Consider the following 15,925-nt stretch of genomic DNA (forward strand, 5'->3'; position numbering starts at 1 on the left):
TTTTATCCCTGGGTGGTGGTGGGATTCTGAATTAGTTTTTATTTTGTTCTTCACATTTTTCTGAATGTGCAGACTTTTCTACAAGGAGCATGTTATTTTCAAAACTGAAAGAAAAAAAGTTATGTTTTTAAAAAAAGTAAACAAAACTAATGACCTTGTCAGGTAGTTTTCTGCCTGTTCTCTGATTAAAAAAAAAAATGAAAGAAAGAAAGAAAGAAAGAAAAAAACAAACCCAGGGAGAGTTATACAAGCCTCAGTGTTTGTGTGAGTCAGAGCCCGGCTCTACATCATCGTGGATAATCGCTCTCCCAGCAAGACGAAAGGGTGCTGCCCTGGAGAACAACATCCCAGAGCTGTCAGGGGTCTCGACCTGGAAGAGATTTTGTTTTGACTGCAGACATTTGGGCTGGCACTGCTTTTCCCTTTCTGTTCCATTCATCAGGTGCCTTGATCTGGGCACTTTAAGGGTCGTACTCAGCCCCCAGACTTTGTACCTCACGTGCCCCTAAGTGTTTCCGTAGGACCTGGGATCTGCACTCCGCTGGTGAGTGAGGAGGCCCAGGGAAACCAAGTCCAGACTATTCCTGTAAACCTTGCCACCCCACACCTGGGTCCTCATGCCTGTGTGGCACTCATGGGACTCCAAGGCACTGGGCCTAGCCGATGGAGGACATCCACTCGGTGGGTTCCTTTTTCCTGCTCTGAGTTGTCTCCCCCAAGGATGGGGACTGCCAAAGGAAGGGCAGTGCCAGGAAGTAGATAGAAAATTCTGGGTCTCCATGAAAGTGGGAGTTTGGGTTGCAAAGTTAATTGCAGTTTTCATCAGGATAAAGATATCCAGATGTGAGAGAGAATTAAGTCGTTGGCGGTGCCATGGAACAGATGACTGAGCTAAAAGAAACATTTATTCTCTGAAGGAAGAAAATGAAGACACCTGCGTTATTTTCTGTCGGGTCTCATGTTTCTTAAACCATCAAACAGGCCCTCCTTATTAAAGGAACAAACACAATACTTTACTCAAGAGTATTTGATGTAACTTTCTTAATGACAGAAGGATAAAAACACACTTACATGATATTTATGGAAGTTGTAAGCATTGCAAGGGTTTACTGCAAAACTTCTCATTCCCAAACCTGTCATATATAAATGTGCTGAATCCGTTTTGCACATTTTAGCCATGGAGCTTTTGAGAGAAGTTACATGTGAGAACAAATTTCAAGTGCGGCTTGTATATAGTTACTTTATAGCAGAACTTTACAAAAATTTGTTACTAAATCAGAGAATTCTGGAGTTAAGTCTCAAGGTTGAGATCATATAGTTCTTTTTTTATATGAAAACAAGAAACACCAAAGTCCATAAGTAAATATATTCACATACCCATTACATATATATGACTTGAAACCTAACCGAAGTTACTGGGTTTTTCTTCACATCTTAAAATATCTTATAATTCCATGCCCTGTTATATTCATATTTGCCAATTAACTAGATGATATATTTTAGCCATGATGAAAAATAATATTAAGCAAGAGAAGTTAAAAAGGACTAAAAAAAATATCTATCATGAAAGTGGAAACCATGGCTTGGAGTATGAAGGAAATAATATGTTTTTATTGCTACTAGTTACACAGTAAAATTTTTAGCAGTGTTCTCATCCCAGATGACAGAAATCACCATCACATGCTAAACAAAAGCATGGGCTGTGGATTAAAAAAAGACAGAGGGATGAAGTTTGGGCCAAGTCTGCAGTGAAGAGGTTCAAATATCTTATACGGGATCAAACCAAACTGGTCTTTCAAAATTTGGGACAGTTTACTTTTGGCAAAGTCCAGTTTCCTGTTCACAAGAGCAATGGCTTCAGATTAGTTTTTGAACATCAAACAGACTTTTTTTCAAGACCTCATTTTGATGAGTTCTGATTGGTAATCAGAAATACATGGATTAACTCTGCTTTCAAATAAACATGGGTTTAGCAATTAAAGAGAAGAAAACTTGGCTCAGTGTGCTCTGAGTCCTGCCAAACTCTAAACATGGGACTCAGCAGTTCAGGGTATGGGCTGAGAACATGTGGTTGAACTAGGCCTCCTCCGGTATTATCTTAACAAGCCTCAGGTCACCCTGCTGTGCTCAGGTCTGTCTGAGGGATGAGCTGACTCTTGGTGCCAGTGAATTAGGACTGTCCATCCACAGCCAGAAATACCTGCGTGGTGGAGATTCGGGTGATGGAGCCTGCGCCAACAGTTCTCTGTGTTCACTAGTGTTCCCACAAACCTCATTCTGCTAAGTCACTTCAGTCGTGTCCGACTCTGTGTGACCCCACAGACGGCAGCCCACCAGGCTCCCCTGTCCCTGGGATTCTCCAGGCAAGATCACTGGAGTGGGTTGCCATTTCCTTCTCCAATGCATGCAAGTGAAAAGTGAAAGTGAAGTTGCTCAGTCGTATCCGACCCTCAGCGACCCCATGGACTGCAGCCCACCAGGCTCCTCTGTCCATGGGATTTTCCAGGCAAGAGTACTGGAGTGGGGTGCCATTGTTCCCACAAACCTCATTAGCTTTCCCTTTATGCAACAGCAGTGCGGTGGGTGAGGGCGTGGCCCCTGGAACCAGATTCCAGCCTCAGCTCATCCACTTCCTACTTGTGTGGCCTTGAACATTTTACTTAACCTCTCTGTTTGCTTACCTATAAAATGGGAACAATAATACTGCCCATTTTATATGGTTGCTGTAATGATTTTATGAGGTAATAAACAAGTGCCCAGGAGAGGTTAGCTGTTATTGGTATTTAACTATTTAAATTCTGAAGATTTAACTAAAAATTTTCAAGGATTGTGTCTCAGGCTATTAAGAATAAGCATAGATAGACCTAGAGATTATCATACTTAGTGTAGTAAGCCAGACAAAGACATATCATATGATATTGCTTAAATGTTGAATCTTAAAAAAAAAAAAAAAAGATACAAATGAACTTGTATATGAAACAGAAATAGACCCACAGACATAGAGAAAGAACTTACGGTTACCAAAGGGGAAAGGTTGTGGGGGAGGGGTAAATTAGGAGTTTGGGACTAATATACACCAACTACCGTATATATAAGAGATAACCAACCGGGAAATGGCAATCCACTCCAGCACTCTTGCCTGGAAAATCCCATGGACGGAGGAGCCTGATAGGCTATGGTCCATGGGGTCGCAAAGAGTCAGACACAACTGAGCGACTTGACTTCACTTCACTTCACCTACTATATAGTGCAGGGAACTGTATTCAGTATTTTGTTATGGCCGATAAGGGGAAAGAATCTAAAAAAGAATATGTGTGTGTGTTTGTGTATGACTGAATCACTTTGCTGTATACCTGAAACTAATTGTAAATCAACTGTACTTCAATTAAAAAATAAAATGCAAAGAATAGACAGCACTGTTAACTCTAAAGATGTGACATTTCCAGAGAGAGCTGGATGAGAAAAGCATTAGTACTTTAAAAGGCCACAGTTGATGAGAGACAGATATGGGAATGCTGCTATTCTCAGCACTCCGGGGTATGGATTTACATTTTTCAGGAAGAAATCAAATTAGCTAGGTTTTACATTGTCAGCAAAAATACTGATAAAGTAATGAGTTTAATAGGAGGAAGATATGGATTTTTCTTAACGCCTGGTCTACATTAAAGTAGATGCTTGATATGCTTTTAGATAAGCATTTCCCAAAGTTTGTCTTATGGAACACCAGTACTATAAGATGCATCTTTCAAAAAGGGTTCTATGGTCCAATACATTTGGGAAATAATGATTTCCATTATGCCACTATTATCCCACTGTAGACATTCATAAGGTATCTTAGCTTATTAAAGTCTCTGATTAGTTCTGCTTTAAAGAAAATCTATTTAATTTTAACCCAACATTTGCCAAAGTTTTCTGACTACAGATCCCAGGAGAATTTTCCATGGCCCACACTTTGAAGCATGCTGATATATATTACCTAAGGAAAGAATCATGCTTTCATTGTGCAAACTCAGGTGTTCTGGAAGATTGGATTTCTTCAAAATCTTGCAGATTGTTACCTCAACTGTAGGCTTTAATTTATTTAGTAGAGCAAATGTGTTATGTTCCACCAGAAATCTGTGACTTAAACTGTCTTTCTTCATCTGAAATTACAGAGAAACTGAAATTTCTGCAGGTAACTACCCAATAACTGCATTTCAATACATTTAGATTTATCCACTTAGATAAACATTCTTTCTCCACTGTGTTTCCTTAGCCTTTAAAGTAATTTGGGGCAAGAGTTGCACATTCAGACTTGCACGGACCTGACAGAGCGCTAGTCGGTGGAGATCCTTTGGAATTACGAACCCGAGGCCATGAATTGAATGACAAAGTGACAAACCTTCAGTTACTGGGAAGAAAGGACCTTCCCTCCATTTACCATTTGAGCAGATGAGATTCATCCCTGGATGAGACACTTTGAAGACCTCAGAGATTAGGGACAATCACATCGATCACATGGCAGAGATGCTCAGATTTTTTTCCCCCAGACACTATCAATACCAGAGTATAGGAAGCAGCAATGAAGACCAAGTCAAATTTCAAATCTCAGACAACTGGAAAAAAGCTCCCTGTTTTTCATCCAAGTCTATGGGTTAACAGCTGGGTGTGGCATTGGCGGGGCACAGACACAGCCCTTCCTCTACTCTGTTTAGGGCTGGGGCTGAGGGATGGGAAAGGGAAACACCGGGCTATTTGCAGTGGAAGAGCAGTGCTTTGCAGAAGTTCACGTCTTCTCCAAGATATAGTGGTAACGAGGGCAATAGTGTCTATGATCTCCAGGAAGTTCTCATACTCAGTCCACAGGATGTTGCCTGGCGGATAGTGACCTTGCATCAGGATCCCTGTTAGGAGGGACAGCTCTTGGAATTCCCTTGAGACTTTTTATTCTTGCTACAGCATTCCTCACATTCTGCCTTCTACCCTTTCTACCTGTGTGAGTCTGTTTTCCTCATGAACTGCATGTGCCTTAAGGTCAGACCTGGGTTCTTTGTGTAATGCCTGCCGCTCTGCATTCAGTGCCCTTTACAGAGCAAGTATTCAAGCAGATACATATGGATTAAGTCCACATCTCAGATCTTTCCTTAGCTTATCCTGGATGAGGCAGCACAGACACTAGGAGAATAAGACCAACACCAATACAGTGGTTCTTACTGTTGTTCGGTCACTCAGTCGTGTCCAGCTCTTTGAGACTCCATGGACTGCAGTGCACCAGGCTTCCCTGTCCTTCACTCTCTCCCAGAGTTTGTTCAAACTCAGTAGACCCTTGTAAAGGAGCAAAAGAAAAGTGTGGCACTGAGGAAAGCTTGGTGGGTGGATTCACATGTGGCAAGAAAGGGGTTCAGTCATGTTCAACAGGTGAGGCAGCTGCAGGAGGAAGTGTGCAGGGGTCCTGAACAAGCCTCGTCATGAAGCTGTTTGCCTAGCTTTTGTCTTAGAGTAAGACTCTTGTTCCAGGGATTAATGGGAACAGAGTGAGCTTCAGAGTTCCACATGAGTGTGAAGGTCTGCTCTGCCTCCTATGAACTATGTCCAAGGCACTTAGTGGATTCCGGGGCCCAGACAAAGTCCTGGCCCTCGAGGATCTCAGGGTTCAGGAGAGGAAAGCAGAGCAGCAAACAGTGAAGGTGGACTTCCCTGGTGGCTCAGACGGTAAAGCGTTTGCCTACAATGTGGGAGATCCAGGTTCAATCCCTGGGTCGGGAAGATCCTCTGGAGAAGGAATGGCAACCCACTCCAGTATTCTTGCCTGGAAAATCTCATGGACAGAGGAGCCTAGTAGGCTACAGTCAGTCCGTGGGGTTGCAAAGAATCAGACACGACTGAGCAACTTCACTTTCGCTTTCAAACAGTGAAGGCACCTAAGAGGGAGAGGGCAGGCCTACTCAGCAAGGTCTAGGAATGTCAGCTTTTGCTGAAATTAGAAAATCAATGACTAATCTAAATGATTGCTACATAGAAAGGGCATGGTAGCCAGAAGGGACCTCAAGAATGAAGACAAGGAGGTAAACTACAAGCATGGGTGTTTGGTGGGGATGATAAGCAGTTGAGAGGACCTAGGGGCTGATGGCACAAGGTTCTTGGAGGTCTGTGCCTCCAACGGAGGAGTGGAAGCAGCTGACCACCTTTCACCTGGACCCACAGTGATTTGTACATGAATTTTTAAAAAACCTCAGAGTTACAAAAAGTATAGAGAGCTAAGACTGCAAGACTAGAGACAAAAAGATAGAAAAATCTAATAATAACCACTCTAAGAGAAAAGGGGGACCTGAAACGATGACAAGAGGGAAAGCAATGAGAACCGATATAGAAACATAAAGATAAGAACATCAGAATTTGGCTTGCAATCGATGGCTTGACTTGGGAATCTTGATAAAATGCCATGACAACCTTCCCTTGACTGCCCCTTCTAAAAAAGTGTCCTTCATCTCCGTCCAGTCGCCTACTGCCCCTTATCTTGCTGTAGTTTCTTCACAGACCTCATCCCTCTCTGGGGGTAACATTTGTGTCTTGTTTATTGCCCATGAGGGAGACTTTGTATTCTCAGTAAAGAGAATTGTGCCTGGTAAGTATAGAAACATAATAAGTTTTGAAAGGATGAACTGAAGATAATGGGGTCATTCATTGAGATTCCCGCTAGTAGAGGAGGAGTAAGTTTTTAGGAGAAAATGAGAAGCTTGATGTGTGACACAGTGAGTTTGAGAAGAATCAAAAAATACAAATATTTGTAGGAACAATGGAAGTGAGACCTCCCTCCATGAGCTGTGAAGTGGAAAGAGGGCCATGATAACCACCACAATAACAACCACAGCTGATGTTTACTGAGTGTTTGCCAGGGGCCAGAAATGATTTTGAGCGCACGGCATATGCTAATTCACTTAATCTTCACAGTAGCCCTTGATGGGTGATACCATTATTGTTCTCACTTGATAGGTGAAGAAATGGAGACTTGGAACTCCTCCAAGGTGACACAACTGAGAAGTGATGCAACTGGGTCTCTTAGGAACACAATTACTTAACAGTTGGACTGCAGACTAGGAACAGGTGAAGAATACCGGAAGAAGGAGGCCAGAGGCGTTAGTGGACAAGAGAGTTTAAGGAGAAGGAAAAGTTGACAGTATTAAAGGCGACAGGACGCTAAAAGAGTTCTTGAGCTTGGAAATTTCATTTACCTCTTTCAGAGCTTTTTCAGTGATATTTTCATCTGGACAAACCAGGGAGCAGTTGTTTGAAGAGTGACTGGGAGCGGAGTAAGGTGGTCTATCAGGCTGTTCTGAGGAGATCAGCTATAAAGGGCAGGAGAGAGATAGGGAAATAACCAGAAGCAGACACAAACTAGGGAGAGTGTTTGAAAAGTAGGTAATATAGCTCTTATGGGCAGTGGGGGAAGAAAACGGAAAGAATGAAATTACAGGAGAGAAAGCAAAGTGATGGCTTTGAAAAGGGTGAAAAGGGATGAGACAAAGAACACAGGTATCAGAGAGACGGCAACCAGGGGCTTGGAAAGTGTGATTCAAGAGGAAAATGGCCAGGATTGTGTACAAAGGCTGTAGGCTTCCGGACTTTCAAAAAAATGTAGATGATACATTTCTCCATCTGTAGGTGTGTATGCTTGTGAGTGCATACGTCTGTTTACACAATAATACTTGGCATTTTGTGTATGGAAACTAAAAGATCATTAATGAGACTGAGCCAAAGTGGAGGGCAGAGTAGCAGAAGGATCCTGAGGATTCCGGCTGAAGTGATGCTATGGGGCCTTTGAGGGTAGAGAAGGGGATGGCCATGAGGAGGGTTACGGTCAATGAGAAGTGAGAGGAGTAGGCGCTGAAGGTCTGAGGTTGAAAAGCAGTTGCACTGGAATCAAGGGGGTGAGGTTGCTGGGGTCCAGGATCGTATTCAGGGACTGCTAGATGGAACATCCCTAGGTGAGGATGGAGCCCAAGAGGGGTTCACAAGGGTGGGTGACTGGGGTGGAGTGGAGGTTGGTTGAATGAAGATTGTTGGTTTCAGGAAGTGACGAGCTCTACTGGTGGCTGACGGAGGTGCCGCCCACAAAAGGTGGCTGCCATCCAGCGATGGCAGGACTTGGAGTGGAGAAGTGAATATGTATTCCACGAATGGGCTTCAGGGGTGTGTGGGCCTGGGAATGCGTGGACAACATAAAGCAGCAAGATGAGTGGAATGGCTGGGTGACACAAGCTGCTGAGCAGAGAAGTCCTTCTACAGAGAAGGAAGGTTAATGGCCTGGGGGTGGTAAATGGAGAACTAAGCAAATCCTGGAAGCCATTTCCCCACCCTAGCTATTGCTTCAAATCAATTTAGATATCTCTTGATTCTTCCAGTTTTAGGACATTCTAAATATACCTAAAATGATGGGCCTTATGCTGGTGCACCAGCCCCACCCCATTCCCCTTTCCCCCATATTCCAGCCCCTCCCCCACCTCCCCAACAAAAGTCACTTTCTTTGAGAAAGATAGTAAATTTTCTAGTACAAGTGTCTCATAAGAAGGTTAATATTTTAAGCAATTATTGACTATGAACTGAGGCATGATCACCCTCCATTCAGCTAGATAAGAACCTAGTTCAGTTCAGTCACTCAGTCGTGTCCGACTCTTTGCAACCCCGTGGACTGTAGCACTCCAGGCTTCCCTGTCCATCACCAACTCCTGGAGCTTGCTCAAACTCATGTCCATTGAGTCAGTGATGCCATCCAACCATCTCATTCTCTGTCGTCCCTTTCTCCTCCTGCCTTCAATCTTTCCCAGCATCAGAGTCTTTTCCAATGAGTCACTTCTTCACATCAGGTGGCCAAAGTATTGGAGCTTCAGCATCACTCCTTCCAAAGAACACCCAGGACTGATCTCCTTTAGAATGGACTGGTTGGATCTCCTTGCAGTCCAAGGGACTCTCAAGAGTCTTCTCCAGCACTACAGTTCAAAAGCATCAATTCTTCAGCACTTAGCTTTCTTTAAGGTCCAATTCTCACATCCACACATGACTACTGGAAAAACCATAGCTTTGACTATAAGGACCTTTGTCAGCAAAGTAATGTCTCTGCTTTTTAATATGCTGTCTAGGTTGGTCATAGCTTTTCTTCCAAAGAGCAAGCATCTTAATTTCATGACTGTATAAGATATGAACCTAAGAGATGAGAAATTGAATGAGGGCTGCAGCACAGAAGAGTCAGGTGCAGAGCCCCTGTCCCAGGCTCATTCCAGTGACCCAATCTGTGAATAGGAATTCTTACCTGTGGCATGCGTGGACTGCATGAACGCCTGTGGGAAATGCAGGGGGACCCCAGACAAGTAGGTGACATATAGTGTTTCAGGGTCCTAATGGGACGACTGAGCAGAGACCTGGTTTCCTTACCGATATAATTTTTATGCTGTTTTTACTCCTTTTTCACACCTCTATCTAACTTTATAAAAATAGGATCAGAGTTATCTTTGCAGATGAGGCAATACAGAATAGGAGGAATGGGGAAGGTTGTGTAAGTCTCCTTCTTGTGTGTTTTGTTTGATGGGAAATTGGGCTCTAGGTCAGCCTTGGTTCTCCACCTACAGTCCTCTCTGAGCAGAGATTCCTGCCCGCATGTCTGGGCACTTCAGAAATTCTATTTGCAATGAGTTCAGTTCGATTCCTGGGTCAGGAAGATCCCCTGGAGAAGGAAATGGCAACCCACTCCAGTATTCTTGCCTGGAGAATCCCATGGACAGAGGAGCTTGGTGGGCTACAGTCCATGGGTCGCAAAGAGTCAGACACGACTGAGCCACTTCACTTTCACTTTCAGAGAGGCTGTAGAATCTGCCTGCAGTGCAGGAAACCCTGATTCAATCCCTGGGTCTGGAAGATCCCCTGGAGGAGGGCATGACAACCCATTCCAGTATTCTTGCCTGGAGAATCCCCATGGACAGAGGGGCCTGGAGGGCTGCAGTCCATGGGGTTGCAAAGAGTTGGACATGACTGAGTGACTAAGAACTGCACAGAGAGGCAGTGTGCCAGCCTGGGACTCCAGTGCATCCAGAGAACAAACTGCTCTCCTCCATCGTTAAACCTCACTTGTCCTCCATACCTGGTCCCAGACAGAAGCAGACAGAGTCAAATCCAGTGCTGCTGTTTGCACAGGTGCTGTGCAAAGACGCAGCTGGATAGTAATGGAGGAAAGAAAAACAGAGTGGCTCCTGGAAGAGGGTCCACCCAGAGACAGTAGAGAAAACTGATCTCCAAACATTTCATCGTTATCCCAGTTATTTTAGTGACTTATCTCCAAACAGGAGTAGGTAAACTGAGAGAGAGCAAAGCAAATATGTAACTTCCAAGTGCCTGGTTTTATTGGGTGGTAAAATATGCTGAGCAGTGAAGAGAGCCTTGGGTGGTTTGAACACTGTAGACATGTACCACAGAGAGTTTGGTCCTAGTCTTTTCCCAGATGCTTTTACAGACCAATTATTCACAGAGGAAGGAACTCTGGATACCCAGCACTCAAGCACTGCCTGCCTTATCAAGTCTTGGAGACCTAGCCATTGATTTGGATTGGGGTCTCCCTCATTATCTTAGCTTATGAAAATGTCACATTTTACAGAGTGCTCTCTCTCCAACAGGTGGGCCCACAATTTCACAGGTCTCTCTTTTGCAGACAAAACAGGTCCAATTTCAAGTCTCCAGCCAGAAGAGGCTATTGTTATTACTCTTACTGTGGGGAAATAGGGACGGGAAATGAAAAGCCAAGTGGAGGAGGGGGGCTAGCTGGCTGCAATCTCTTCTTTAAGGCTTCTCCTAGTCCTGCTAGAATTCGCTTGATGTTTGTTCATTCTCAAGGTTTCATATTTTGTTCATATATGCATTCAGTCACAATGAAGACATTTTTCTCTTTCACATAATGTGAAACATTAAAAAATAATAGTCTGGTGATGCATTGGGGAGGTTTGCTTTTCCTAGTGTGTGGTTCTTGGCCCAGAGCATATGATGGTTGGAAAAAAATCAACACACGACTGCTCTGTACAATATTATGTCTCTGGTAGAGAGTGGTTTGAGGGGTTTTATGGAGCACAGATTCTAAAGGTAAAAACCTTTAATGGGTCACAACTCAGAGAATGATGAAACCTTACATTCAAACCTTAGATAAATAAACTAAAAAATTTCCAAGGGAGAGCAAGTCACCAAGTGTTCATGTTTGATTTAGATATTATATTTAAATATTTTCCAAGTTCTATATACCCCCCTTTTTGGTAAGAAATTAAACAAACAAGCATACATAGGTATTGGTAATGCATGCATCTTATTGGAAGAAGGCAATGGCAACCCACTCCAGTACTCTTGCCTGGAAAATCCCATGGATGGAGGAGCCTGGTAGGCTGCAGTCCATGGGGTTGCACAGAGTCGGACAAGACTGAAGCGACTTAGCAGCAGCAGCATCTTGTTGATGTAATATCTTACTAATAGGGTTTTATTATGTTCCTTCTAAAACAACTTGTCACTCTTTAGATTTCCCCAAGAGAACTGGGGAAAGAACCTCAGGTAGAGTTTGCTAAAGACTCTTTGAGCAACCCTCTCTGTGCAGCTTCTCTGTCTTTTACTGGCCTTCACTTACCTCATAACTTGGGTTTCTTTTCCCTTACATGACATTACATATATTCAGAGAATTCCATAAAGCTCATCGCTAGCCTATAGTAAGGAAGACTTACTTAGCAGGCACATATGGTTTTACATGTAACCTCCTGTTTTAAAAAAGGATGGAGACAGAAGGAACAGAGTCTAGGGTACTGATGGCCCTCCATAAGGGATCTTAGTGTAAGGGTGGGGCTGTGCTGAAGCAGCTGTAGCACTTGCCTCTGAGATCAGCACAGCAAATGTCTACACTTGGCGTCTTTAAGGGCTTTCTCCGCAAAGACAGGGATTTACTGTAAGGAACTTAGGAGTCATCCCTGACTCCTCACTTTCTAGTCATCCCCTAATATTCATTCATTTCCAAATATTGATTCATCTGAAAAAATATTCCTCGAGTGCAGGTTTTTTCACTGCCGCCCCCAACCCAACATCCCATTGCTCCAAGTCGGATCATGGTCAACAACTGGACCACTTCTAAGATGAATTGGCTGCCTTTAGTTGCCTGCCCTTTCTGGTCCATTTTCTGCTCTGTCACAAGGAAATATAAGTCTGATCACACACCCTTCCTGATGAAGCATGTCTGTAGACCTCCCATTGCCTGCTGAATGAAGAACAAAATCCTTACAGGATCCAGAAGGCCCCACGAGATCTGCACTGCACCTGCCTACAGCCTCAGCTTTAATTGGGGGGGAGGGAAGTAAACCTATGAGAGGGAGAGAGATGTTTGGATGACAACAAAAAATGGCAAATGTGATATTTGTTAATGCAGTCAAAGAAACACATAGATGCAAACACAAGTAGCCATTTTAATATAAACTACCACATGGTTCCAGGCCCAATGCTAAACCTCTTCCCTCTCAATTTGCCTTCTCCCTCCCTTTTACTTTCAGCTCTACCCTACAATCTCAGTTTGGAACTCCTTCAGGATCTATATAAGGTCTGCAAACTATCATGAACCATGAATCTCCAATAGAAATACAATGTGAACCACATATGTGATCTAAGAAAGAAGTTATATTAGTATAATATATTTAATCTAAAATGTAGTCATTTCAACATGTAATCAATATAAAAAATATTAAAAAATCAACAATAGAAAAAGATATTTTACATATTTTTCATACTAAGTCTTTAAACGTCAGTGTGTATTTTACACTTAGAGCTCATCTCAACTTGTGCCAGCCTCATCTCAAGTGCTCAGTTAAGTCACGTGTCTAATGCCCAGACTTAGAGCATGTCTAAGTCATTTGCAGAGCATTGCAAGTAGACCCAAAGCAGATTCCCATTCTTCACTTCTATTTTTAAATATTCAGTGCTTTACATTCTGGCTGTCTTTCCAAATTAAGCCTATATCACTGAGATTAAGGAGCCAGAGTTGTTCCCTAGAGAGCAGTGGAACAATATTCATCTTCCTTCCCAACAAAATGGCTCCTGGATTCATTGCCCATCAGTCACTGGTCTTAACAATTCAGAGATTTCTAACATAGGGCCTGGAGCAATCACCCTAATTTTAGTTGTGCTCAGAACATTTGCATTCCAAAATGTCCGAGCACTGATGCTCATCCAGTGAGAGATTTAAAAGTTTCTTGTAAGAATCCTAAAATGTGGAGCTAGAGGGGGGTCATGATTATTACCTAATCCAATGCTGAGCAGTTTGGTGGCTTGATGAGGGAGCTACAACCTAATAGTAGCAAGCACACATCTAGGACTTAGGTTCCTGGACTCGTGGACCAGGAGTCCTGTCTGTTACTCATTGTGAATGTTGGTGATTCACAGTCAGAAGTGTGAGACTCAGTGAACAGTGTTCCCATCAAGGGCCATGCACCTTGACTTCCTCTCAGCCCTCAATTGGTGGATGCAAATGTCATCTGGGTTAAATGGAAAGACCATGGGCAACACAGTATTAACCCAACGATACCCAAAGCAGCGTGTCTTTTGGTATAGTTGAGTCAGGTGTGTAGCCAGCCTTAAACCAATATAAAGCCTACAGATTGTTGCTTTTCTCGAGATAAGAATGCCCTTTTCTCATACACTCTACTATAACCTCTTTCTCCCATTTAGTTCTCAGTGGAGAATCTCTCTATGCAATAGTAGGATGCCTTCTGGTGAGTGGTGAGACCCGCTGTGGCTCAACCCGTGAGGCACTCTCAGTGTCCTGGTTGGAGAGGGAGAACCACACAGCTACTTGCTTTCAGTTTTTGCTTTTGTTCCAAGCTGCTTTTCTTGGTTTGAAAAGCACTAGACTCCTCATTTGTTCCACTTTGTAGTGATGTGTGAAAAGTGCCATCATTCCTGGCAATCCATTCCTGGGAGCTTTTCTTATCCTGGATCAGCAGTTGCATGTTAACTAATCTGAAAATTATTTCCATGTTAAGTTCTCTTTTATGTTAAAAATAATAAACAATGAAGCCTGCCTAGGAACTATTTACTTATTTTTAAACAGGCTTGGTGGACACAGAATCTTGAAAAGATGTGAATAGTGCTTGGTCTATGCCTGACTTATTCTAAATCATGAATTGGAGAAAACATACTTAAAGAGCTCAGACCAGAGCTGTGAGTGAGATGTGTATTTCTCAGATAATATCACTGGGGTTTGAAAGGCACGGGATGCCTCTGTGGAAATACCTTGGAGAAATTTGCTAGAGATTTCTGTAGTGATGCTCTTTCCCACAGTGTTCCAAAGAGGCAAACGGAAGAAGAGGATGCATGGGACATTACACCATGGAACAGTCTTTATCACTGTCCTCTAGGCCAGGTGCTTTTCAAAGATTGCTGTGCAGATTTCTTCCAATGAAGATGTCTAGCAGTAGACTATTTGGCCACTTGAATAACTGCAAACACATTTCTTTATAAGCATGGTTTCCTTTGAGCTGGCTCACTTAGAATCCTAGCATGTCAGAGTTCTACCATTACTGACGGTGAGACAGGGACATGAAGGTTTTGTGACTCAAAAAGTGTCACTCAGCTGGGACTGACTAAAACCTAAGTCTATTCCTAATAATTCCTCAAAACCAGAGGACCTAGTTTGTTGCAGTTTTGTTTTATTGTTTTTTAATGAACTCTATGAGATGCTCCAGCAATACGTAAACCATGAACTTCCAGATGTTCAAGCTGGTTTTAGAAAAGGCAGAGGAACCAGAGATAAAATTGCCAACATCCACTGGATCATGGAAAAAGCAAGAGAGTTCCAGAAAAACATCTATTTCTGCTTTATTGACTATGCCAAAGCCTTGGACTGTGTGGATCACAATAAACTGTGGAAAATTCTGAAAGAGATGGGAATACCAGACCACCTGACCTGCCTCTTGGGAAACCTATACGCAGGTAAAGAAGCAACAGTTAGAACTGGACATGGAACAACAGACTGGTTCCAAATAGGGAAAGGAGTACATCGAGGCTGTATATTGTAACCCTGCTTATTTAACTTATATGCAGAGCACATCATGAGAAATGCTGGGCTGGAAGAAGCACAAGCTGGAATCAAGATTGCCAGGAGAAATATCAATAACCTCAGATATGCAGATGACACCACCCTTATGGCAGAAAGTGAAGAGGAACTAAAAAGCCTCTTGAGGAAAGTGAAATCAGAGGAGAGTGAAAAAGTTGGCTTACAGCTCAACATTCAGAAAACAAAGATCATGGCATCTGGTCCCCCATCACTTCATGGGAAATAGATGGGGAAACAGTGGAAACAGTGTTAGAGTTTATTTTTGGGGGCTCCAAAATCACTGCAGATGGTGATTGCAGCCATGAAATTAAAAGACACTTACTCCTTGGAAGAAAAATTATGACCAACCTAGATAGCATATTGAAAAGCAGAGACATTACTTTGCCAACAAAGGTCCATTTAGTCAAGGCTATGGTCTTTCCAGTAGTCATGTATGGATGTAAGAGTTGGACTGTGAAGAAAGCTGAGTGCTGAAGAACTGATGCTTTTGAACTGTGGTGTTGGAGAAGACTCTTGAGAGTCCCTTGGACTGCAAGAAGGTCCAACCAGTCCATCCTAAAGGAGATCAGTCCTGGGTGTTCATTGGAAGGAGTGATGCTAAAGCTGAAACTCCAGTACTTTGGCCACCTCATGCGAAGAGTTGACTCATTGGAAAAGCCTCTGATGCTGGGAGGGATCGGGGGCAGGAGGAAAAGGGGATGACAGAAGATGAGATGGCTGAATGGCATCACCAACTCGATGGACATGAGTTTGAGTGAACTCCAGGAGTTGGTGATGGACAGGGAGGCCTGGCGTGCTGTGATTCATGGAGTTGCAAAGAGTCAGACACGA

Source organism: Capricornis sumatraensis, chromosome 9 (genome assembly GCF_032405125.1).
Source record: "Capricornis sumatraensis isolate serow.1 chromosome 9, serow.2, whole genome shotgun sequence".
Lineage (NCBI taxonomy): Eukaryota > Metazoa > Chordata > Mammalia > Artiodactyla > Bovidae > Capricornis > Capricornis sumatraensis.